The sequence below is a fragment of the Podarcis vaucheri genome (assembly GCF_965113315.1).
Source record: "Podarcis vaucheri genome assembly, chromosome: 6".
Taxonomy (NCBI): domain Eukaryota; kingdom Metazoa; phylum Chordata; class Lepidosauria; order Squamata; family Lacertidae; genus Podarcis; species Podarcis vaucheri.
The window spans coordinates 18,746,867-18,773,737 of record NC_138764.1 but is presented as its reverse complement, the minus strand read 5'-3'; positions in this window follow the sequence as shown (position 1 = coordinate 18,773,737).

Sequence of the window (26,871 nt, the reverse complement as noted above, 5' to 3'; positions counted from 1 at the left end):
GCCCAAGTGATAATTATGGGGGTGGCTTTTTGCATCAGGATTAGCATACATCTATATTTCTGTTACCCATGGTTATGAAATAAGGAAATAATAGTGTCTTTTCTTTCTTACTTCATCACTGTTGGTTCCAAGGGGGGGGTATATAAAGAAGAATTCCTGGATGGCAAGATCCAGGTTTGGGGCTAGTATAGTTAAAGCTATGGTGTTCCCAGTAGTGATGTATGGAAGTGAGAGCTGGACCATAAAGAAGGCTGATCGCCAAAGAATGGATGCTTTTGAATTATGGTGCTGGAGAAGACTCTTGAGAGTCCCATGGACTGCAAGAAGATCAAATGCATCCATTCTTAAGGAAATTAGCCCTGAGTGCTCACTGGAAGGACAGATCGTGAAGCTGAGGCTCCAATACTTTGGCCACCTCATGAGAAGAGAAGACTCCCTGGAAAAGACCCTGATGCTGGGAAAGATGGCGGGCACAAGGAGAAGGGGACGACAGAGGACAAGATGGTTGGATAGTGTTCTCGAAGCCACCAGCATGAGCTTGACCAAACTGCGGCAGGCAGTGGAAGACAGGAGTTCCTGGCGTGCTCTGGTCCATGGGGTCACGAAGAGTCGGACAACGACTAAACAACAACAACAACACTCTCTGGTCAGCAGAGAATTAAAATCACAAGAATAAGCAGCAAAGTAAAGCACAGAAATATAGGCTAAATAAAAAAAATTCCTTCCTGTAGCACCTTAAAGACCAACTAAGTTAGTTCTTGGTATAAGCTTTCGTGTGCATGCACACTTCTTCAGATACCAGATGCATGCACACGAAAGCTTATACCAAGAACTAACTTAGTTGGTCTTTAAGGTGCTACAGGAAGGAATTTTTTTATTTTGACTATGGCAGACCAACACGGCTACCTATCTGTAACTAGAAATATAGGCTGTTAGACCTTTGAAATATGCCCTTGAGTGTTCCAGAGCTTCCCTCTTCCCTCATGGAATAGATCATGATACCAGAGGAGACCCAAGATCCTCCAGGATTTCATCTTAGCCTGTACTGGGCCTGTATTTTTGGTTTACATTGTTGTGTTGCAGTGTTCAGAGAAGTCTAGAATCTGACAGATAACAAAGTTCCAATTGCACATTATTGAGCATCATTCCACATATATTAGGGTGTGGTGCTAATAACGCCAAGGTGATGGGTGGGCCCACTGCATATTCCTGCAGGGGGCTGGACTAGATGATCATCGGTGTCCCTTCCAAGGTGTGCAATAATTAATAACGACCTCACATTGGTGGTTCTAGAATACTTCTGGACACGTTTGATTTAGAAATGGAAATATGACAGTTCATTGTTCCCACAGGGAAGTAAGGACTTACCCCCTTTAACTGCAGAACGTATATATATATATATATATATATATATATATATATATATATATATAATGGAATGACAAAATTAATTCAGTGTCTGTGTAGGTTATTAAATAGGCAGTCGATTTATGAGACGCTGACTGATATCTGAATATGCTGGAATAATAAATTTTAAGTCACTAGGTGATCTTAGGTAGTGCTTGTTTTTCTTTAAAAATGTTCAGGGATACTCTCATTTTCCTAAAAAGGTAAAGGGACCCCTGACTGTTAGGTCCAATCATGGACAACTCTGGGGTTGCGCGCTCATCTCGCTTTACTGGCGAGAGCCTAGGACTTGCTGATCAGAAGGTTGGCGGTTCGAATCCCCGCAACGGGGTAAGCTCCCATTGCTTGGTTCTTGCTCCTGCCAACCTAGCAGTTCAAAAGCACGCCAGTGCAAGTAGATAAATAGGTACCGCTCTGGCGGGAAGCTAAATGGCATTTCCGTGCGCTGTTCTGGTTCGCCAGAAGCGGCTTAGTCGTGCTGGCCACATGACCCGGAAGCTGTACGCCGGCTCCCTCAGCCAGTAAAGAGAGATGAGCGCCGCAACCCCAGAGTCGGTCACAACTGGACCTAATGGTCAGGGGTCCCTTTACCTTTACCTATACATGTGATAAGTAAATAATACAAATGCTACCATTAATATTCTCAATGAGATTTCTAATCCGTCTTAACTACAAGTACTTGTTTTATAAAATTCTCTTGAAACGGTAGGGTAGGGAGATGAAATCCAGTATGGTTGCACCTGTAAAAGATTGGCTTCCATGGAACTTTGCAAAGCAGCAAATTACTTGAGAGGTGATTTATCAGACTATGTGATCAAGGCATTAGGTTTCTTGGTTGGCTTCACTAAATCTCTAGCTCTGTGACTTTGGAGTGTTTCTCTGACCGCACGCCCAGATGAGAGGTGCTTAATTCAATTACAGTGACAACCTGACTTACTCTTAACGTTCCACTTTTAACACCTCCAAAGTAAAACGTCCTAAACACACAATCATACAAACACCAGGCAACTGCCCATCATTCTAAGAGACAAAATTATTCAACAAGGCCTCTCTCATCTTGCTATGGGTAACTCCAAGCCAAGCATAGGCAAACTCGGCCCTCCAGATGTTTTGGGACTACAATTCCCATCATCCCTGACCACTGGTCCTGTTAGCTAAGGATCATGGGAGTTGTAGTCCCAAAATATCTGGAGGGCCAAGTTTGCCTATGCCTGCTCCAAGCTCTTCCTACATCTAACAAGACTTTAACAGTATGGAAAACACCACATTCAGTTAAAGTGAAACATAGCCTCTGCAACCAAATTACACCCATCCACCCATTACTGAATTTGGGGAGAAGGTAATATTCTGATCAATAAATACTTTTTCAAACTCTTCTCAATCTGCATCTGTTATTGGGCTACACAAAACCTTCAATGCATTCTTATATTAAGAGCACTTATGCCCGAAGGTGGATAAGCAAACTTCTCAAGGGTAGGATTTTCTGATTTATTACCCTTAATAATTAGCTTTCCCCATTCACTTAATAGCACAGCAGTCTTTCTATTGTGTGGGTGTTACACACATTACAAAGAGTGTGCTTAAAAATTTGCACTGGCAACAGCTTGGCAAAACTTGTTGGAAGAACCCAGTTAGGGATAAAAAATCTTTCCCCTGAAAACGACAAGAGCCTTCTAAGGAACTTCAGACAACAGTAACAAGAGAGGCCTATCCCCACCCTGATTCCAATAACTTCTCTTTACTAATTATTATACCACATCAGTGCCTACAATCCTGCAGATGCAATTAGCCTAATGTACAAAGCCAGTCATTCTTAAGTTGGGTAGACAGGGGGGCTGCCATTTTCCCCTTTGTCATCCTTAATGATGATACCTTGCATTTAGCCACAATTACTCGAAAAATGCTTTCGCCTCAACAGCCACATATTGATCTATTTATTCTCAGTCTGCTCATTTGCTAGAGAGCTAAAATGCCTCTGTACTGAGAAATGTAAATGAAGTGACCTGAGATATTTACAGATTGCATCACCTCATAAAGAAGAAGGGGGCAGGGAGAGAGAAAATGCTGCCCTCTTTGGGGGTTCCACTGAGGAGATTTCACCCCTCCCATATCCAAGAATCTGCTGATGAGTCTGGTGATTTTCCAGAGAGGAGAGGCGGTGTTCTGCTCTCTACTTATTCCACTCCAGCCTAACATCAGTCAGTCAGTGTGTCGGAGAGAGAGAGAGACTGAGTGTTAGAGAGAGATCGTGTGTATAGATAAGGTTGCTGCTAAGTGCAGCTGCAGGCACTCAATGCAGTTCAGCATTTTCGTTTAGACCTCATTTAGCCCTGTATATAGTTATGTCTTATAGTTGCAGATAGAATAAAGAAGATATTCTACAGAGCTGCTCTCCGAGTCGTTTATGCTCTGCTCTACTCTGCTCTACTCTGCTGTGTGACGACTGTCTACTTGTGGAAGTGAATCCGGTGCTCACAACTCTAAGCTGTGAGTCCACAGCACTTTGACCTGTTCCTGTGCAGAAGGTGGTCTCTGGAAGTTCTACCCAGCTTGCCTAGCCCAGTTGGGGATGAAGTGGATGAGTCCAGTTGGTGGCACTGGCTCAAGGGCGATGCTGACATCTACAACATGCCGAAGGGCATTTATGCAAGAAATCTAAATTGTGTAAATTTACACAAGAATGCTAAATCCTTAACATTTATATTAGTACCTAAAAGAACCAGCAACTCTATTTCCAATGAGTTACTGGTTTGCTTCAACAAAACATGCCTCTCCTGTCTCAGTCTCTACAGCCACAGCAGGCGCTGTAACTCTCCAAAGGATGATTCACCCCCAAAGACCCACTCCTCTATTGCCTCCTGAGATAAACAGATGCCAATGGGTTTGCTTATTAGATTGAATCATTCTAGAGATATGGGTAAATCTACAGGGAAGGTGTTCTGGACCATAAAGAAGGCTGATCGCCGAAGAATTGATGCTTTTGAATTATGGTGCTGGAGGAGACTCTTGAGAGTCCCATGGACTGCAAGAAGACCAAACCTATCCATTCTGAAGGAAATCGGCCCTAAGTGCTCATTGGAAGGACAGATCCTGAAGCTGAGACTCCAATACTTTGGCCACCTCATGAGAAGACTCCCTGGAAAAGACCCTGATGCTGGGAAAGATGGAAGGCACAAGGAGAAGGGGATGACAGAGGACGAGATGGTTGGATAGTGTTCTCTCAGCTACCAGCATGAGTTTGACCAAACTGCGGGAGGCAGTGGAAAACAGGAGTGCCTGGCATGCTCTGGTCCATGGGGTCACGAAGAGTCGGACATGACTAAACGACTAAACAACAGCACAGGGAAGGTGTTAACCATATTCACTCTTGTTACAGATAGGTAGCCGTGTTGGTCTGCCATAGTCAAAATAAAAAAATTCCTTCCAGTAGCACCTTAAAGACCAACTAAGTTAGTTCTAAGTTACTGGTTTGCTTCAACAAAACATGCCTCTCCCGTCTTAGTTGGTCTTTAAGGTGCCACTGGAAGGAATTTTTTCATATTCACTCTTGTTTTACTAAATAATAGGATACAGTAAATACTTTTATTTTTGTCACTGGAAACCCACTAAACAACCCACAAAAGGTCTCAGTTATGTCATAGAACAGCCAAGTAGTAACTCAGTTTTTTTCCTTAAAGCAACAAATTATTTTTTCCATTTTGCAGGGGTCGCCTTAAATTATCCGTGTGACATAAGGAGTTTGAGATAATACTCTGTGAGTTCCAAGTAAAACAACTGGAATTTCTCACCAGGGTGTTGGCACATCCCTAAGTTGTAACCAGTCTAAAGAGAAAGGTGGAACAAATTTGGAGCTTCCTCTCAAGGCCTGGCCAAGGTGGCCTGACAGGAGCAAAACTTTTGCTCTGAATCTGTAGAAAGTGTTATGCTTACACCTGCAGTTAACAAAGATATAGAGAAAGGTGGAATATGCAGGTCATGTCTGGATCAGATGCTGACAAGACAAATATCTGAGCTAAATTTGGGAAGGCCAAGGAGGCTTAGAAAAGGAGGTTAAAGATCATGGCTTTGTTCCATATTTTACAGAGATTTCCTCTTTAACCCAGACACTTGAAGGCATTTTATGCAGGTGTCATGTAGGTAACAGCTAAAATAATAATATAAGGTTTCTGTGAGGCCAACCTTTGTAAGCACGGGGGATGGGGACAGGTGGGGTGACAGAAAGGGGGAACAAAAAAGGAAAAGGTAAGTGAATAAGAATATCTGACACAATTAGCTCCAGTTGTGCCAACAGTGGACAAGGCTTTGAAGAGCTCCTCTCGAGACAAAGACAACAGGGACAACAGAATAGTTCATCTGTTTCGTTGGTGACGCCTCGCCTCGGCCCAGCAGGAAAAGATCCAAGACTCAGTTCTGCTTGAAGACCCAACAACTATCCATCCCTCTTTGCTGAAGATGTAATTTCAGTTGCCATGAGCCATCTTTGAAAAGTGATTACCGGTATAGCCCATGCTATGGTTGAAACCTTCCATGCATTTGATTTCAACTCTTGTATGTATCGTAGCCGCGAGGGCACCTGCATTGCTTTACACACAATAAAACTTAGCTGTACCTTTTTCTTTTGTGTTTTGGAGGTCTAGTCCTTCTTATTTTGTCAGTAAATTGCTGGTAAACTCTCTTGCACTTTCTCAGGTGAAACATGAGAGGTGGGGAAAGCCATTAAATATATATATATATATATATATATATATATATATATATATATATATATATATATCTAGGGGAGTTTCTGAAAGGAGTTTAGCAAATATGCAATCCTCTCAATGATATAAAGCAATCTCTGACAGGACAGGTGCGTTCAAAGCCAGATTCCTGGGATTCACTAGTAAGGGTTACCAGGACTGTTTTTTCCAGTCAGAACAAAGCGGAACTGTGTTGGCACCATTGCCATTATAAGAGAACAAGGGAGTTCATGGCGAGTTCTAGCATAATGGTGAGTTCCAGCATCTCTTTAGCACTGAGTGTTGCAGTGCAAGTGTTGACTTCTTTCAAGGCAGGGCTCAGACTGAATACAATAAGACAGCAGAGATCTGATGTTGCTTCAGTTACAGACTCTGTGGTGTAAACCACTGAGCCTCTTGGACTTGCCGATTAGAAGGTCGATGGTTCAAATCCATGTGACAAGGTGAGTTCCCATTGCTCTGTCCCAGCTCCTGCCAACCTAGCAGTTTGAAAGCATGCCAGTGCACGTAGAGAAAGAGGTACCGCTGCGACCGGAAGGTAAACTGGTTTCCGTGTGCTCTGCCTTCTGTCTCAGTGTTCCGTTGTCCCAGATGCTGTTTAGTCATGCTGGCCACATGACCTGGAAAGCTGTCTGTGGACAAACGTCGGCTCCCTCAGCCTGCAAAGCGCAGGATCCCCATAGTCGCCTTTGACTGCACTGAACTGTCCAGGAGTCCTTTACCTTACCTTACTCCTGGGGCTTATATAGGAGGAGCGAATTTGTCTCATTTAAAGGTGGTATTAAATCCACTGAAAAGTGTCTTTTAAGTTCAGGAAACCAGCCTCCTCCAGCAGTATTTTGCTCTGATGGAGTGGTCATTGAAGCCGGGGTCACAATTTCAGAAAAAATCTGACTTTCAGCAATTCACTTAAATATGGTGCCCAACGGCTGCAAAAGCTCCCCTGAAAGGTTTCGCGATCGAAACAGAAGACTTTTTATCACAGGACAAGAAATCAGCCCTGGACAACTTAGCCGGCGGAAAAAGATTTTTTTGAAAACAACCCTAAGCCCCGGGGTACCAACTTCATCAAAAATTTGACTTTTGGCAATTCACTCAAAAATGGTGCCAAAAGGTTGCAAATGCTCCCCTGAGAGGTTTGGTGGTCAAAACAGAAGGCTTTTTATCACAGGACAAGAAATCAGCTCTCGACAACTTAACCGGCGGAAAAGAATTTTGAAAAAATCCCTAAGCCCTAGGGTCACAATTTCATCAAAAATCTGACTTTCGGCGATTCACGCAAAAATGGTGCCAAACAGTTTCAAACGCTCCCCTAAAAACTTTGGCGGTCAAAACAGAAGGCTTTTTATCACGGGACAAGAAATCAAAAAAATTCTGCCGGTAAAGTTCTTAAGGGCTGATTTCTTTTCCTGTGATAAAAAGCCTTCTGTTTCGACCGCCAAACCTTTCAGTGGAGCATTTGCAACCGTTTGGCACCATTTTTGAGTGAATTGCCAGAAGTCAGATTTTTGATGAAATTGTGACCCCAGGGCTTGGGGATCTTTTCAAAAAAATCTTTTTCTACCGGGGAAGTTGTCGAGGGCTGATTTCCTGTCCTGTGATAAAAAGCCTTCTGTTTCGACCGCCAAACCTTTCAGTGGAGCATTTGCAACCGTTTGGCACCATGTTTGAGTGAAAATCCGTAAGTCAGATGTTTGATGAAATTGTGACCCCGGGGCTTAGGGATTTCTTAAAAAAAAAAAAATTCTGCCGGTGAAGTTGTCGAGGGCTGATTTCCTTTCCTGTGATAAAAAGCCTTCTGTTTCAACCGTCAAACATCTCAGGGGAGCATTTGCAACCGTTTGGCATCATTTTTGAGTTAATTGGAGAACGTCAGATTTTTGATGAAATTGTGACCCCAGGGCTTAGAGATTTTTTCAAAAAAAAAAAAAATTCTGCCGGTGAAATCGTCGAGGGCTGACTTCTTTTCCAGCGATAAAAAGCCTTCTGTTTCGACCGCCAAACCTCTCACGGGAGCATTTGCAACCGTTTGGCACCATTTTTGAGTGAATTGCCGAAAGTTAGATTTTTGATGAAATTGTGACCCCCGGGGCTTTGGGATCTTTTCAAAAAAATCTTTTTCTGCCAGTGAAGTTGTCGAGGGATGATTTCTTTTCCTGTGATAAAAACCCTTTTGTTTCGACCGCCAAACTTCTCATGGGAGCATTTGAAATCGTTTTGCACCATTTTTGAGTAAATTGCCGGAAGTCAGATTTTTGATGAAATTGTGACCCCGGGGCTTAGGGATTTTTTCAAAAAAATATTTTACTGCCGGTGATGTTGTCGAGGGCTCACTTCTTTTCCTGTGATAAAAAGCCTTCTGTTTCGACCGCCAAACCTTTCAGTGGAGCATTTGCAACCGTTTGGCACCATGTTTGAGTGAAAATCCGAAAGTCAGATGTTTGATGAAATTGTGACCCCGGGGCTTAGGGATTTCTTAAAAAAAAAAAAAATTCTGCCGGTGAAGTTGTCGAGGGCTGATTTCCTTTCCTGTGATAAAAAGCCTTCTGTTTCAACCGTCAAACTTCTCAGGGGAGCATTTGCAACCGTTAGGCATCATTTTTGAGTTAATTGGAGAACGTCAGATTTTTGATGAAATTGTGACCCCAGGGCTTAGAGATTTTTTCAAAAAAAAAAAATTCTGCCGGTGAAATCGTCGAGGGCTGACTTCTTTTCCAGCGATAAAAAGCCTTCTGTTTCGACCGCCAAACCTCTCACGGGAGCATTTGCAACCGTTTGGCACCATTTTTGAGTGAATTGCCGAAAGTTAGATTTTTGATGAAATTGTGACCCCCGGGGCTTTGGGATCTTTTCAAAAAAATCTTTTTCTGCCAGTGAAGTTGTCGAGGGATGATTTCTTTTCCTGTGATAAAAACCCTTTTGTTTCGACCGCCAAACTTCTCATGGGAGCATTTGAAATCGTTTGGCACCATTTTTGAGTAAATTGCCGGAAGTCAGATTTTTGATGAAATTGTGACCCCGGGGCTTAGGGATTTTTTCAAAAAAATATTTTACTGCCGGTGATGTTGTCGAGGGCTCACTTCTTTTCCTGTGATAAAAAGCCTTCTGTTTCGACCGCCAAACCTTTCAGTGGAGCATTTGCAACCGTTTGGCACCATGTTTGAGTGAAAATCCGAAAGTCAGATGTTTGATGAAATTGTGACCCCGGGGCTTAGGGATTTCTTAAAAAAAAAAAAAATTCTGCCGGTGAAGTTGTCGAGGGCTGATTTCCTTTCCTGTGATAAAAAGCCTTCTGTTTCAACCGTCAAACTTCTCAGGGGAGCATTTGCAACCGTTAGGCATCATTTTTGAGTTAATTGGAGAACGTCAGATTTTTGATGAAATTGTGACCCCAGGGCTTAGAGATTTTTTCAAAAAAAAAAATTCTGCCGGTGAAATCGTCGAGGGCTGAATTCTTTTCCAGCGATAAAAAGGCTTCTGTTTCGACCGCCAAACCTCTCACGGGAGCATTTGCAACCGTTTGGCACCATTTTTGAGTGAATTGCCGAAAGTTAGATTTTTGATGAAATTGTGACCCCCGGGGCTTTGGGATCTTTTCAAAAAAATCTTTTTCTGCCAGTGAAGTTGTCGAGGGATGATTTCTTTTCCTGTGATAAAAACCCTTTTGTTTCGACCGCCAAACTTCTCATGGGAGCATTTGCAATGGTTTGGCACCATTTTTGAGTGAATTGCCGAAAGTCAGATTTTTGATGAAATTGTGACCCCGGGGCTTAGAGATTTTTTCAAAAAAAAAAATTCTGCCGGTGAAATCGTCGAGGGCTGAATTCTTTTCCTGTGATAAAAAGCCTTCTGTTTCGACCGCCAAACTTCTCATGGGAGCATTTGAAATCGTTTGGCACCATTTTTGAGTAAATTGCCAGAAGACAGATTTTTGATGAAATAGTGACCCCGGGGCTTAGGGATTTCTTCAAAAAAATATTTTTCTGCCGGTGAAGTTGTCAAGGGCTGATTACTTTTCCTGTGATAAAAAGCCTTCGGTTTCGACCGTCAAGCCTCTCACGGGAGCATTTGCAACCGTTTGGCACCATTTTTGAGTTAATTGGAAAACGTCAGATTTTTGATGAAATTGTGACCCCGGGGCTTGGGGATCTTTTCGGGGGGAAAAATTTCTACCGGTGAAGTTGTCGAGGGCTGATTACTTTTCCTGTGATAAAAAGCCTTCGGTTTCGACCGCCAAACCTCTCACGGGAGCATTTGCAACCGTTTGGCACCATTTTTTAGTGAATTGCTGAAATTCAGATTTTTGATGAAATTGTGACTCCGGGGCTTGGGGATCTTTTCAAAAAAATCTTTTTCTGCCGGTGAAGTTGTCGAGGGCTTGTTGTTGTTCGACCGCCAAACCTCTCAAGGGAGCATTCGCAACCGTTTGGCATCATTTTTGAGTGAATTGGAAAACATCAGATTTTTGATGAAATTGTGACCCCGGGGCTTGGGAATCTCTTCAAAAAAATCATTTTCTGCCGGTGAAGTTGTCGAGGGCTGATTTCTTTTCCTGTGATAAAAAACCTTCGGTTTCGACCGCCAAACTTCTCAGGGGAGCATTTGCAACCGTTTCGCACCATTTTTGAGTGAAAAGCCGAAAGTCAGATTTTTGATGAAATTGTGACCCCGGGGCTTAGGGATTTTTTCAAAAAAAAAATTCTGCCGGTGAAGTTGTCGGGGGCTGATTTCTTATCCTGTGATTAAAAGCCTTCGGTTTCGACCGCCGAACCTCTCAGGGGAGTATTTGCAACTGTTTGGGACCATTTTTGAGTTAATTGCCGAAAGTCAGATTTTTGATGAAATTCTGAGCCCGGGCCTTAGGGATTTTTTCAAAAGAAAATTCTGCCAATGAAGTTGTCGAGGGCTGATTTCTTATCCTGTTATAAAAAGCCTTCGGTTTCGACCGCCAAAGTTCTAAGGGTAGCATTTGCAACCGTTACAGCACCATTTTTGAGTGAATTGCCGGAAGTCAGATTTTTGATGAAATAGTGACCCCGGGGCTTAGGGATTTCTTCAAAAAGATATTTTTCTGCCGGTTAAGTTGTTGAGGGCTGATTTCTTTTCCTGTGATAAAAAGCCTTCTGTTTCGACCGCCAAACTTCTCAGGGGAGCATTTGCAACCGTTTGGCATCAATTTTGATTCAAAAGCCAAAAGTCAGATTTTTGATGAAATTGTGACCCCGGGGCTTAGGGATTGTTTCAAAACAATCTTTTTCTGCCGGTGAAGTTGTCGAGGGCTGATTTCTTTTCCTGTGATAAAAAGCCTTCGGTTTCGACCGCCAAACCTCTCACGGGAGCATTTGCAACCGTTTGGCACCATTTTTGAGTGAATTGCCGAAAGTCAGATTTTTGATGAAATTGTGACCCCGGGGCTTAGAGATTTTTTCAAAAAAAAAAAATTCTGCCGGTGAAATCGTCGAGGGCTGAATTCTTTTCCTGTGATAAAAAGCCTTCTGTTTCGACCGCCAAACTTCTCATGGGAGCATTTGAAATCGTTTGGCACCATTTTTGAGTAAATTGCCAGAAGACAGATTTTTGATGAAATAGTGACCCCGGGGCTTAGGGATTTCTTCAAAAAAATATTTTTCTGCCGGTGAAGTTGTGAAGGGCTGATTACTTTTCCTGTGATAAAAAGCCTTCGGTTTCGACCGTCAAGCCTCTCACGGGAGCATTTGCAACCGTTTGGCACCATTTTTGAGTTAATTGGAAAACGTCAGATTTTTGATGAAATTGTGACCCCGGGGCTTGGGGATCTTTTCGGGGGGGAAAATTTCTACCGGTGAAGTTGTCGAGGGCTGATTACTTTTCCTGTGATAAAAAGCCTTCGGTTTCGACCGCCAAACCTCTCACGGGAGCATTTGCAACCGTTTGGCACCATTTTTTAGTGAATTGCTGAAATTCAGATTTTTGATGAAATTGTGACCCCGGGGCTTGGGGATCTTTTCAAAAAAATCTTTTTCTGCCGGTGAAGTTGTCGAGGGCTTGTTGTTGTTCGACCGCCAAACCTCTCAAGGGAGCATTCACAACCGTTTGGCATCATTTTTGAGTGAATTGGAAAACATCAGATTTTTGATGAAATCGTGACCCCGGGGCTTGGGAATCTCTTCAAAAAAATCATTTTCTGCCGGTGAAGTTGTCGAGGGCTGATTTCTTTTCCTGTGATAAAAAGCCTTCGGTTTCGACCGCCAAAGTTCTAAGGGTAGCATTTGCAACCGTTTAGCACCATTTTTGAGTGAATTGCCGGAAGTCAGATTTTTGATGAAATAGTGACCCCGGGGCTTAGGGATTTCTTCAAAAAGATATTTTTCTGCCGGTTAAGTTGTTGAGGGCTGATTTCTTTTCCTGTGATAAAAAGCCTTCTGTTTCGACCGCCAAACTTCTCAGGGGAGCATTTGCAACCGTTTGGCATCATTTTTGATTCAAAAGCCAAAAGTCAGATTTTTGATGAAATTGTGACCCCGGGGATTGGTGATTTTTTCAAAAAAATCTTTTTCTGCTGGTGAAGTTGCCGAGGGCTGATTTCTTTTCCTGTGATAAAAAGCCTTCGGTTTCGAGCGCCAAACCTCTCAGGGGAGAATTTGCAACCGTTTAGCACCATTTTTGAGTGTATTGCCGAAAGTCAGATTTTTCATGAAATGGTGACCCCGGGGGGCCTTGGGATTTTTTCAAAAAAAATTATTTTTCTGCCTTTTAAGTTGTGGAGGGCTGATTTCTTTTCCTATGATAAAAAGCCTTCTGTTTCGACCGCCAAACCTCTCAGGGGAGCATTTGCAACCGTTTGGCATCATTTTTGAGTTAATTGGAGAACGTCAGATTTTTGATGAAATTGTGAGCCCGGGGCTTGGGGATTTTTTCAAAAAAATCCTTTTCTGCCGGTGAAGTTGTTGAGGGCTGATTTCTTTTCCTGTGATAAAAAGCCTTCGGTTTCGACAGCCAAACTTCTCAGGGGAGCATTTGCAACCGTTTGACACCATTTTTAAGTGAAAAGCCGAAAGTCAGATTTTTGATGAAATTGTGACTCCGGGGCTTATGGATCTTTTCAAAAAAATCTTTTTCTGCCGGTTAAGTTGTCGAGGGCTGATTTCTTTTGCTGTGAAAAAAAGCCTTCGGTTTCGACCGCCAAACCTCTCACGGGAGCATTTGCAACCGTTTGGCAATATTTTTGAGTGAGTTGCCGAAAGTCAGGTTTTTGATGAAATTGTGACCCCGGGGCTTGGGGATTTTTTCAAAAAAATATTTTCTCCCGTTGAAGTTGTCGAGGGCTGATTTCTTTTCCTGTGATAAAAAGCCTTAGGTTTCGAGCGCCAAACCTCTCAGGGGAGCATTTGCCACCGTTTGGCACCATTTTTAAGTGAATTGCCGAAAGTCATATTTTTGATGAAATTGTGACCCCGGAGCTTATGATTTTTTCAAAAAAATATTTTCTCCCTTTGAAGTTGTCGAGGGCTGATTTCTTTTCCTGTGATAAACAGCCTTCGGTTTCGAGCGCCAAACCTCTCAGGGGAGAATTTGCAACTGTTTAGCAACATTTTTGAGTGAATTGCCGAAAGTCAGATTTTTGATGAAATTGTGACCCCGGCGCTTGGGGATTTTTTCAAAAAAACATTTTCTCCCGTTGAAGTTGTCGAGGGCTGATTTCTTTTCCTGTGATAAAAAACCTTCGGTTTCGACCGCCAAACCTCTCACGGAAGCATTTGCAACCGTTTGGCACCATTTTTGAGTGAATTGCCGAAAGTCAGATTTTTGATGAAATTGTGACTCCGGGGCTTGGGGATTTTTTCAAAAAAATATTTTTCTGCCGGTGAAGTTGTGAAGGGCTGATTACTTTTCCTGTGATAAAAAGCCTTCGGTTTCGACCGTCAAGCCTCTCACGGGAGCATTTGCAACCGTTTGGCACCATTTTTGAGTTACTTGGAAAACGTCAGATTTTTGATGAAATTGTGACCCCGGGGCTTGGGGATCTTTTCGGGGGGGAAAATTTCTACCGGTGAAGTTGTCGAGGGCTGATTACTTTTCCTGTGATAAAAAGCCTTCGGTTTCGACCGCCAAACCTCTCACGGGAGCATTTGCAACCGTTTGGCACCATTTTTTAGTGAATTGCTGAAATTCAGATTTTTGATGAAATTGTGACCCCGGGGCTTGGGGATCTTTTCAAAAAAATCTTTTTCTGCCGGTGAAGTTGTCGAGGGCTTGTTGTTGTTCGACCGCCAAACCTCTCAAGGGAGCATTCACAACCGTTTGGCATCATTTTTGAGTGAACTGGAAAACATCAGATTTTTGATGAAATCGTGACCCCGGGGCTTGGGAATCTCTTCAAAAAAATCATTTTCTGCCGGTGAAGTTGTCGAGGGCTGATTTCTTTTCCTGTGATAAAAAGCCTTCGGTTTCGACCGCCAAAGTTCTAAGGGTAGCATTTGCAACCGTTTAGCACCATTTTTGAGTGAATTGCCGGAAGTCAGATTTTTGATGAAATAGTGACCCCGGGGCTTAGGGATTTCTTCAAAAAGATATTTTTCTGCCGGTTAAGTTGTTGAGGGCTGATTTCTTTTCCTGTGATAAAAAGCCTTCTGTTTCGACCGCCAAACTTCTCAGGGGAGCATTTGCAACCGTTTGGCATCATTTTTGATTCAAAAGCCAAAAGTCAGATTTTTGATGAAATTGTGACCCCGGGGATTGGTGATTTTTTCAAAAAAATCTTTTTCTGCTGGTGAAGTTGCCGAGGGCTGATTTCTTTTCCTGTGATAAAAAGCCTTCGGTTTCGAGCGCCAAACCTCTCAGGGGAGAATTTGCAACCGTTTAGCACCATTTTTGAGTGTATTGCCGAAAGTCAGATTTTTCATGAAATGGTGACCCCGGGGGGCCTTGGGATTTTTTCAAAAAAAATTATTTTTCTGCCTTTTAAGTTGTGGAGGGCTGATTTCTTTTCCTATGATAAAAAGCCTTCTGTTTCGACCGCCAAACCTCTCAGGGGAGCATTTGCAACCGTTTGGCATCATTTTTGAGTTAATTGGAGAACGTCAGATTTTTGATGAAATTGTGAGCCCGGGGCTTGGGGATTTTTTCAAAAAAATCCTTTTCTGCCGGTGAAGTTGTTGAGGGCTGATTTCTTTTCCTGTGATAAAAAGCCTTCGGTTTCGACAGCCAAACTTCTCAGGGGAGCATTTGCAACCGTTTGACACCATTTTTAAGTGAAAAGCCGAAAGTCAGATTTTTGATGAAATTGTGACTCCGGGGCTTATGGATCTTTTCAAAAAAATCTTTTTCTGCCGGTTAAGTTGTCGAGGGCTGATTTCTTTTGCTGTGAAAAAAAGCCTTCGGTTTCGACCGCCAAACCTCTCACGGGAGCATTTGCAACCGTTTGGCAATATTTTTGAGTGAGTTGCCGAAAGTCAGGTTTTTGATGAAATTGTGACCCCGGGGCTTGGGGATTTTTTCAAAAAAATATTTTCTCCCGTTGAAGTTGTCGAGGGCTGATTTCTTTTCCTGTGATAAAAAGCCTTAGGTTTCGAGCGCCAAACCTCTCAGGGGAGCATTTGCCACCGTTTGGCACCATTTTTAAGTGAATTGCCGAAAGTCATATTTTTGATGAAATTGTGACCCCGGCGCTTGGGGATTTTTTCAAAAAAATATTTTCTCCCTTTGAAGTTGTCGAGGGCTGATTTCTTTTCCTGTGATAAACAGCCTTTGGTTTCGAGCGCCAAACCTCTCAGGGGAGAATTTGCAACTGTTTAGCAACATTTTTGAGTGAATTGCCGAAAGTCAGATTTTTGATGAAATTGTGACCCCGGCGCTTGGGGATTTTTTCAAAAAAACATTTTCTCCCGTTGAAGTTGTCGAGGGCTGATTTCTTTTCCTGTGATAAAAAACCTTCGGTTTCGACCGCCAAACCTCTCACGGAAGCATTTGCAACCGTTTGGCACCATTTTTGAGTGAATTGCCGAAAGTCAGATTTTTGATGAAATTGTGACTCCGGGGCTTGGGGATTTTTTCAAAAAAATATTTTTCTGCCTGTGAAGTTGTCGAGGGCTGATTTCTTTTGCTGTGAAAAAAATCCTTCTGTGTCGACCGCCAAACCTTTCAGTGGAGCATGTGCAACCGTTTGGCATCATTTTTGAGTGAATTGCCGAAAGTCATATTTTTGATGAAATTGTGACCCCGGAGCTTATGATTTTTTCAAAAAAATATTTTCTCCCGTTGAAGTTGTCGAGGGCTGATTTCTTTTCCTGTGATAAAAAGCCTTCGGTTTCGAGCGCCAAACCTTTCAGTGGAGCATGTGTAACCGTTTGGCATCATTTTTGAGTGAATTGCCAGAAGTCATATTTTTGATGAAATTGTGACCCCGGGGATTGGTGATTTTTTCAAAAAAATCTTTTTCTGCTGGTGAAGTTGCCGAGGGCTGATTTCTTTTCCTGTGATAAAAAGCCTTCGGTTTCGAGCGCCAAACCTCTCAGGGGAGAATTTGCAACCGTTTAGCACCATTTTTGAGTGAATTGCCGAAAGTCAGATTTTTGATGAAATTGTGACCCCGGGGCTTGGGGATTTTTTCAAAAAAATCTTTTTCTCCCGGTGAAGTTGTCGAGGGCTGATTTCTTTTCCTGCGATAAAAAGCCTTCTGTTTCGACCGCCAAACCTCTCAGGGGAGCATTTGCAACTGTTTGGCACCATTTTTGAGTGAATTGCCGGAAGTCAGATTTTTGATGAAATTGTGACCCCGGGGATTGGGGATTTTTTCAAAAAAATCTTTTTCTGCTGGGGAAGTTGCCGAGGGCTGATTTCTTTTCCTGTGATAAAAAGCCTTCGGTTTCGAGCCCCAAACCTCTCAGGGGAGAATTTGCAACCCTTTAGCACCATTTTTGAGTGAATTGCCAAAAGTCAGATTTTTGATGAAATTGTGACCCCCCCGGGGCTTGGGGATTTTTTCAAACAAATCTTTTTCTACCGGTGAAGTTGTCGAGGGCTGATTTCTTTTCCTGTGATAAAAAGCCTTCGGTTTCGAGCGCCAAACATCTCACGGGAGCATTTGCAACCGTTTGGCACCATTTTTGAGTGAATTGCCGAAAGTCAGATTTTTGATGAAATTGTGACCCCGGGGCTTAGGGATTTTTTGAAAAAAAAACTTTTTCTGCCGGTTAAGTTGTCGAGGGCTGATTTCTTTTCCTGTGATAAAAAGCCTTCTGTTTCGACCGCCAAACCTCTCAAGGGAGCATTTGCAACCGTTTGGCACCATTTTTGAGTTAATTGGAAAACGTCAGATTTTTGATGAAATTGTGACGCCAGGGCTTAGGGATTTTTGAAAAAAAAAAAAAATTCTACCGGTGAAATTGTTGAGGGCTGATTTCTTTTCCTGTGCTAAAAGCCTTCTGTTTCCACCGCCAAACCTTTCAGGGGAGAATTTGCAACCGTTTGGAACCATTTTTTCAGTGAATTGCCGGAAGTCAGATTTTTGATGAAATTGTGACCCTGGGGCTTAGGGATTTTTTTCAAAAAAAAAAATTCTACCGGTGAAGTTGTCGAGGGCTGATTTCTTTTCCTGTGATAAGAAGCCTTCGGTTTCGACCGCCAAACCTCTCTCGGGAGCATTTGCAACCATTTGGCACCATTTTTGAGTGAATTGCCGAAAGTCAGATTTTTGATGAAATTGTGACCCCCGGGGCTTCTGGATCTTTTTGAAAAAATCTTTTTCTGCCGGTGAAGTTGTCGAGGGCTGATTTCTTCTCCTGTGATAAAAAGACTTCAGTTTCGAACGCCAAACCTCTCAGGGGAGCTTTTGCAACCGTTTGGCACCATTTTTGCGTCAATTGCCGAAAGTCAGATTTTTGATGAAATTGTGAGCCCGGGGCTTAGTGATTTTTAAAAAAAAAAAACATTTCTGCCCGTTAAGTTGTCGAGGGCTGATTTCTTTTCCTGTGATCAAAAGCCTTCTATTTCGACCGCCAAACCTTTCAGTGGAGCATGTGCAACCGTTTGGCTCCATTTTTGAGTGTATTGCCGAAAGTCAGATTTTTCATGAAATGGTGACCCCGGGGGGCCTTGGGATCTTTTTCAAAAAAATCCTTTTCTGCCGGTGAAGTTGTTGAGGGCTGATTTCTTTTCCTGTGATAAAAAGCCTTCGGTTTCGACAGCCAAACTTCTCAGGGGAGCATTTGCAACCGTTTGGCATCATTTTTGAGTGAATTGCCGAAAGTCATATTTTTGATGAAATTGTGACCCCGGAGCTTATGATTTTTTCAAAAAAATATTTTCTCCCGTTGAAGTTGTCGAGGGCTGATTTCTTTTCCTGTGATAAAAAGCCTTCGGTTTCGAGCGCCAAACCTTTCAGTGGAGCATGTGTAACCGTTTGGCATCATTTTTGAGTGAATTGCCAGAAGTCATATTTTTGATGAAATTGTGACCCCGGGGATTGGTGATTTTTTCAAAAAAATCTTTTTCTGCTGGTGAAGTTGCCGAGGGCTGATTTCTTTTCCTGTGATAAAAAGCCTTCGGTTTCGAGCGCCAAACCTCTCAGGGGAGAATTTGCAACCGTTTAGCACCATTTTTGAGTGAATTGCCGAAAGTCAGATTTTTGATGAAATTGTGACCCCGGGGCTTGGGGATTTTTTCAAAAAAATATTTTCTCCCGTTGAAGTTGTCGAGGGCTGATTTCTTTTCCTGTGATAAAAAGCCTTCGGTTTCGAGCGCCAAACCTCTCAGGGGAGAATTTGCAACCGTTTAGCACCATTTTTGAGTGAATTGCCGAAAGTCAGATTTTTGATGAAATTGTGACCCCGGGGCTTGGGGATTTTTTCAAAAAAATCTTTTTCTCCCGGTGAAGTTGTCGAGGGCTGATTTCTTTTCCTGCGATAAAAAGCCTTCTGTTTCGACCGCCAAACCTCTCAGGGGAGCATTTGCAACTGTTTGGCACCATTTTTGAGTGAATTGCCGGAAGTCAGATTTTTGATGAAATTGTGACCCCGGGGATTGGGGATTTTTTCAAAAAAATCTTTTTCTGCTGGGGAAGTTGCCGAGGGCTGATTTCTTTTCCTGTGATAAAAAGCCTTCGGTTTCGAGCCCCAAACCTCTCAGGGGAGAATTTGCAACCCTTTAGCACCATTTTTGAGTGAATTGCCAAAAGTCAGATTTTTGATGAAATTGTGACCCCCCAGGGCTTGGGGATTTTTTCAAAAAAATCTTTTTCTACCGGTGAAGTTGTCGAGGGCTGATTTCTTTTCCTGTGATAAAAAGCCTTCGGTTTCGAGCGCCAAACATCTCACGGGAGCATTTGCAACCGTTTGGCACCATTTTTGAGTGAATTGCCGAAAGTCAGATTTTTGATGAAATTGTGACCCCGGGGCTTAGGGATTTTTTGAAAAAAAACTTTTTCTGCCGGTTAAGTTGTCGAGGGCTGATTTCTTTTCCTGTGATAAAAAGCCTTCTGTTTCGACCGCCAAACCTCTCAAGGGAGCATTTGCAACCGTTTGGCACCATTTTTGAGTTAATTGGAAAACGTCAGATTTTTGATGAAATTGTGACGCCAGGGCTTAGGGATTTTTGAAAAAAAAAAAAAATTCTACCGGTGAAATTGTTGAGGGCTGATTTCTTTTCCTGTGCTAAAAGCCTTCTGTTTCCACCGCCAAACCTTTCAGGGGAGAATTTGCAACCGTTTGGAACCATTTTTTCAGTGAATTGCCGGAAGTCAGATTTTTGATGAAATTGTGACCCCGGGGCTTAGGGATTTTTTGAAAAAAAACTTTTTCTGCCGGTTAAGTTGTTGAGGACTGATTTCTTTTCCTGTGATAAAAAGCCTTCGGTTTCGAGCGCCAAACCTCTCAGGGGAGAATTTGCAACCGTTTAGCACCATTTTTGAGTGAATTGCCGAAAGTCAGATTTTTGATGAAATTGTGACCCCGGGGCTTGGGGATTTTTTCAAAAAAATCTTTTTCTCCCGGTGAAGTTGTCGAGGGCTGATTTCTTTTCCTGCGATAAAAAGCCTTCTGTTTCGACCGCCAAACCTCTCAGGGGAGCATTTGCAACTGTTTGGCACCATTTTTGAGTGAATTGCCGGAAGTCAGATTTTTGATGAAATTGTGACCCCGGGGATTGGGGATTTTTTCAAAAAAATCTTTTTCTGCTGGGGAAGTTGCCGAGGGCTGATTTCTTTTCCTGTGATAAAAAGCCTTCGGTTTCGACCGCCAAACCTTTCAGTGGAGCATGTGCAACCGTTTGGCTCCATTTTTGAGTGTATTGCCGAAAGTCAGATTTTTCATGAAATGGTGACCCCGGGGGGCCTTGGGATTTTTTCAAAAAAAATTATTTTTCTGCCTTTTAAGTTGTGGAGGGCTGATTTCTTTTCCTATGATAAAAAGCCTTCTGTTTCGACCGCCAAACCTCTCAGGGGAGCATTTGCAACCGTTTGGCATCATTTTTGAGTTAATTGGAGAACGTCAGATTTTTGATGAAATTGTGAGCCCGGGGCTTGGGGATTTTTTCAAAAAAATCCTTTTCTGCCGGTGAAGTTGTTGAGGGCTGATTTCTTTTCCTGTGATAAAAAGCCTTCGGTTTCGACAGCCAAACTTCTCAGGGGAGCATTTGCAACCGTTTGGCACCATTTTTAAGTGAAAAGCCGAAAGTCAGATTTTTGATGAAATTGTGACTCCGGGGCTTATGGATCTTTTCAAAAAAATCTTTTTCTGCCGGTTAAGTTGTCGAGGGCTGATTTCTTTTGCTGTGAAAAAAAGCCTTCGGTTTCGACCGCCAAACCTCTCACGGGAGCATTTGCAACCGTTTGGCAATATTTTTGAGTGAGTTGCCGAAAGTCAGATTTTTGATGAAATTGTGACCCCGGGGCTTGGGGATTTTTTCAAAAAAATATTTTCTCCCGTTGAAGTTGTCGAGGGCTGATTTCTTTTCCTGTGATAAAAAGCCTTAGGTTTCGAGCGCCAAACCTCTCAGGGGAGCATTTGCCACCGTTTGGCACCATTTTTAAGTGAATTGCCGAAAGTCATATTTTTGATGAAATTGTGACCCCGGAGCTTATGATTTTTTCAAAAAAATATTTTCTCCCTTTGAAGTTGTCGAGGGCTGATTTCTTTTCCTATGATAAAAAGACTTCGGTTTCGACCGCCGAACCTCTCAGGGGAGCATTTGCAACCGTTTGGGACCATTTTTGAGTTAATTGCCGAAAGTCAGATTTTTGATGAAATTGTGAGCCCGGGGCTTAGGGATTTTTTCAAAAAAAAAATTCTGCCGGTGAAGTTGTCGAGGGCTGATTTCTTATCCTGTGATAAAAAGCCTTCAGTTTCGACCACCAAACTTTTCAGGGGAGCATTTGCAACCGTTTGGCACCATTTTTGAGTCAATTGCCAAAAGTCAGATTTTTGATGAAATTGTGACCCCGGGGCTTGGGAATCTCTTCGAAAAAATCCTTTTCTGCTGGTGAAGTTGTCGAGGGCTGATTTCTTATCCTGTGATTAAAAGCCTTCAGTTTCGACTGCCAAAGTTCTCACGGTAGCATTTGCAACCCTTTAGCACCATTTTTGAGTGAATTGCCGGAAGTCAGATTTTTGATGAAATTGTGACCCCGAGGCTTGGGGATTTATTAAAAAAAAAAAAAATTTCTGCCAGTGAAGTTTTCGAGATCTGATTTCTTTTCCTGTGATAAAAAGACTTCGGTTTCGACCGCCAAAGCTCTCAAGGGAGCATTTGCAACTGTTTGGCACCATTTTTGAGTTAATTGCCGAAAGTCAGATTTTTGATGAAATTGTAACCCCGGGGCTTGGGAATCTCTTCGAAGAAATCCTTTTCTGCCGGTGAAGTTTTCGTGATCTGATTTCTTTTCCTGTGATAAAAAGCCTTCTATTTCGACCGCCAAACCTTTCAGTGGAGCATGTGCAACCGTTTGGAACCATTTTTGAGTGAATTGGAAAACGTCAGATTTTTGATGAAATTGTGACCCCCCCGGGCTTAGGGATTTTAAAAAAAAAAAAATTCTACCGGTGAAGTTGTCGAGGGCTGATTTCTTTTCCTGTGATAAATAGCCTTCTGTTTCGACTGCCAAACTTCTCAGGGGAGCATTTGCAACCATTTGGCACCATTTTGGAGTGAATTGCCGAAAGTCAGATTCTTGATGAAATTGTGACCCCGGGGCTTAGGGATTTTTTTAAAAAAATATTTTCTCCCGTTGAAGTTGCCGAGGGCTGATTTCTTTTGCTGTGATAAAAAGCCTTCGGTTTCTACCGCCAAACATCTCACGGCAGCATTTGCAACCGTTTGGCACCATTTTTGAGTGAAAAGCCGAAAGTCAGGTTTTTGATGAAATCGTGACCCCAGGGCTTGGGGATCTTTTCAAAAAAATCTTTTTCTGCCAGTGAAGTTGTCGAGGGCTTGTTGTTGTTCGACCGCCAAACCTCTCAAGGGAGCATTTGCAACCGTTTGGCACCATTTTTGAGTTAATTGGAAAACGTCAGATTTTTGATGAAATTGTGACGCCAGGGCTTAGGGATTTTTGCAAAAAATAAATAAATAAATAAATAAATTCTACCGGTGAAATTGTTGAGGGCTGATTTCTTTTCCTGTGCTAAAAGCCTTCTGTTTCCACCGCCAAACCTTTCAGGGGAGAATTTGCAACCGTTTGGAACCATTTTTGAGTGAATTGCCGGAAGTCAGATTTTTGATGAAATTGTGACCCTGGGGCTTAGGGATTTTTTTCAAAAAAAAAAATTCTACCGGTGAAGTTGTCGACGGCTGATTTCTTTTCCTGTGATAAGAAGCCTTCGGTTTCGACCGCCAAACCTCTCTCGGGAGCATTTGCAACCATTTGGCACCATTTTTGAGTGAATTGCCGAAAGTCAGATTTTTGATGAAATTGTGACCCCCGGGGCTTCTGGATCTTTTTGAAAAAATCTTTTTCTGCCGGTGAAGTTGTCGAGGGCTGATTTCTTTTCCTGTGATAAAAAGACTTCAGTTTCGAACGCCAAACCTCTCAGGGGAGCTTTTGCAACCGTTTGGCACCATTTTTGCGTCAATTGCCGAAAGTCAGATTTTTGATGAAATTGTGAGCCCGGGGCTTAGTGATTTTTTTAAAAAAAAAAACATTTCTGACGGTTAAGTTGTCGAGGGCTGATTTCTGTTCCTGTGATCAAAAGCCTTCTATTTCGACCGCCAAACCTTTCAGTGGAGCATGTGCAACCGTTTGGCTCCATTTTTGAGTGTATTGCCGAAAGTCAGATTTTTCATGAAATGGTGACCCCGGGGGGCCTTGGGATTTTTTCAAAAAAAAAATTTTTTCTGCCTTTTAAGTTGTGGAGGGCTGATTTCTTTTCCTATGATAAAAAGCCTTCTGTTTCGACCGCCAAACCTCTCAGGGGAGCATTTGCAACCGTTTGGCATCATTTTTGAGTTAATTGGAGAACGTCAGATTTTTGATGAAATTGTGAGCCCGGGGCTTGGGGATTTTTTCAAAAAAATCCTTTTCTGCCGGTGAAGTTGTTGAGGGCTGATTTCTTTTCCTGTGATAAAAAGCCTTCGGTTTCGACAGCCAAACTTCTCAGGGGAGCATTTGCAACCGTTTGGCACCATTTTTAAGTGAAAAGCCGAAAGTCAGATTTTTGATGAAATTGTGACTCCGGGGCTTATGGATCTTTTCAAAAAAATCTTTTTCTGCCGGTTAAGTTGTCGAGGGCTGATTTCTTTTGCTGTGAAAAAAAGCCTTCGGTTTCGAGCGCCAAACCTCTCACGGGAGCATTTGCAACCGTTTGGCAATATTTTTGAGTGAGTTGCCGAAAGTCAGATTTTTGATGAAATTGTGACTCCGGAGCTTATGATTTTTTCAAAAAAATATTTTCTCCCTTTGAAGTTGTCGAGGGCTGATTTCTTTTCCTGTGATAAACAGCCTTCGGTTTCGAGCGCCAAACCTCTCAGGGGAGAATTTGCAACTGTTTAGCAACATTTTTGAGTGAATTGCCGAAAGTCAGATTTTTGATGAAATTGTGACCCCGGCGCTTGGGGATTTTTTCAAAAAAACATTTTCTCCCGTTGAAGTTGTCGAGGGCTGATTTCTTTTCCTGTGATAAAAAACCTTCGGTTTCGACCGCCAAACCTCTCACGGAAGCATTTGCAACCGTTTGGCACCATTTTTGAGTGAATTGCCGAAAGTCAGATTTTTGATGAAATTGTGACTCCGGGGCTTGGGGATTTTTTCAAAAAAATATTTTTCTGCCTGTGAAGTTGTCGAGGGCTGATTTCTTTTGCTGTGAAAAAAATCCTTCTGTGTCGACCGCCAAACCTTTCAGTGGAGCATGTGCAACCGTTTGGCATCATTTTTGAGTGAATTGCCGAAAGTCATATTTTTGATGAAATTGTGACCCCGGAGCTTATGATTTTTTCAAAAAAATATTTTCTCCCGTTGAAGTTGTCGAGGGCTGATTTCTTTTCCTGTGATAAAAAGCCTTCGGTTTCGAGCGCCAAACCTTTCAGTGGAGCATGTGTAACCGTTTGGCATCATTTTTGAGTGAATTGCCAGAAGTCATATTTTTGATGAAATTGTGACCCCGGGGATTGGTGATTTTTTCAAAAAAATCTTTTTCTGCTGGTGAAGTTGCCGAGGGCTGATTTCTTTTCCTGTGATAAAAAGCCTTCGGTTTCGAGCGCCAAACCTCTCAGGGGAGAATTTGCAACCCTTTAGCACCATTTTTGAGTGAATTGCCGAAAGTCAGATTTTTGATGAAATTGTGACCCCGGGGCTTGGGGATTTTTTCAAAAAAATATTTTCTCCCGTTGAAGTTGTCGAGGGCTGATTTCTTTTCCTGTGATAAAAAGCCTTCGGTTTCGAGCGCCAAACCTCTCAGGGGAGAATTTGCAACCGTTTAGCACCATTTTTGAGTGAATTGCCGAAAGTCAGATTTTTGATGAAATTGTGACCCCGGGGCTTGGGGATTTTTTCAAAAAAATCTTTTTCTCCCGGTGAAGTTGTCGAGGGCTGATTTCTTTTCCTGCGATAAAAAGCCTTCTGTTTCGACCGCCAAACCTCTCAGGGGAGCATTTGCAACTGTTTGGCACCATTTTTGAGTGAATTGCCGGAAGTCAGATTTTTGATGAAATTGTGACCCCGGGGATTGGGGATTTTTTCAAAAAAATCTTTTTCTGCTGGGGAAGTTGCCGAGGGCTGATTTCTTTTCCTGTGATAAAAAGCCTTCGGTTTCGAGCCCCAAACCTCTCAGGGGAGAATTTGCAACCCTTTAGCACCATTTTTGAGTGAATTGCCAAAAGTCAGATTTTTGATGAAATTGTGACCCCCCGGGGCTTGGGGATTTTTTCAAAAAAATCTTTTTCTACCGGTGAAGTTGTCGAGGGCTGATTTCTTTTCCTGTGATAAAAAGCCTTCGGTTTCGAGCGCCAAACATCTCACGGGAGCATTTGCAACCGTTTGGCACCATTTTTGAGTGAATTGCCGAAAGTCAGATTTTTGATGAAATTGTGACCCCGGGGCTTAGGGATTTTTTGAAAAAAAACTTTTTCTGCCGGTTAAGTTGTCGAGGGCTGATTTCTTTTCCTGTGATAAAAAGCCTTCTGTTTCGACCGCCAAACCTCTCAAGGGAGCATTTGCAACCGTTTGGCACCATTTTTGAGTTAATTGGAAAACGTCAGATTTTTGATGAAATTGTGACGCCAGGGCTTAGGGATTTTTGAAAAAAAAAAAAAATTCTACCGGTGAAATTGTTGAGGGCTGATTTCTTTTCCTGTGCTAAAAGCCTTCTGTTTCCACCGCCAAACCTTTCAGGGGAGAATTTGCAACCGTTTGGAACCATTTTTTCAGTGAATTGCCGGAAGTCAGATTTTTGATGAAATTGTGACCCCGGGGCTTAGGGATTTTTTGAAAAAAAACTTTTTCTGCCGGTTAAGTTGTTGAGGACTGATTTCTTTTCCTGTGATAAAAAGCCTTCTGTTTCGACTGCCAAACTTCTCAGGGGAGCATTTGCAACCATTTGGCACCATTTTGGAGTGAATTGCCGAAAGTCAGATTCTTGATGAAATTGTGACCCCGGGGCTTAGGGATTTTTTTAAAAAAATATTTTCTCCCGTTGAAGTTGCCGAGGGCTGATTTCTTTTGCTGTGATAAAAAGCCTTCGGTTTCTACCGCCAAACATCTCACGGCAGCATTTGCAACCGTTTGGCACCATTTTTGAGTGAAAAGCCGAAAGTCAGGTTTTTGATGAAATCGTGACCCCAGGGCTTGGGGATCTTTTCAAAAAAATCTTTTTCTGCCAGTGAAGTTGTCGAGGGCTTGTTGTTGTTCGACCGCCAAACCTCTCAAGGGAGCATTTGCAACCGTTTGGCACCATTTTTGAGTTAATTGGAAAACGTCAGATTTTTGATGAAATTGTGACGCCAGGGCTTAGGGATTTTTGCAAAAAAAAAAAAATAAATAAATAAATTCTACCGGTGAAATTGTTGAGGGCTGATTTCTTTTCCTGTGCTAAAAGCCTTCTGTTTCCACCGCCAAACCTTTCAGGGGAGAATTTGCAACCGTTTGGAACCATTTTTGAGTGAATTGCCGGAAGTCAGATTTTTGATGAAATTGTGACCCTGGGGCTTAGGGATTTTTTTCAAAAAAAAAAATTCTACCGGTGAAGTTGTCGACGGCTGATTTCTTTTCCTGTGATAAGAAGCCTTCGGTTTCGACCGCCAAACCTCTCTCGGGAGCATTTGC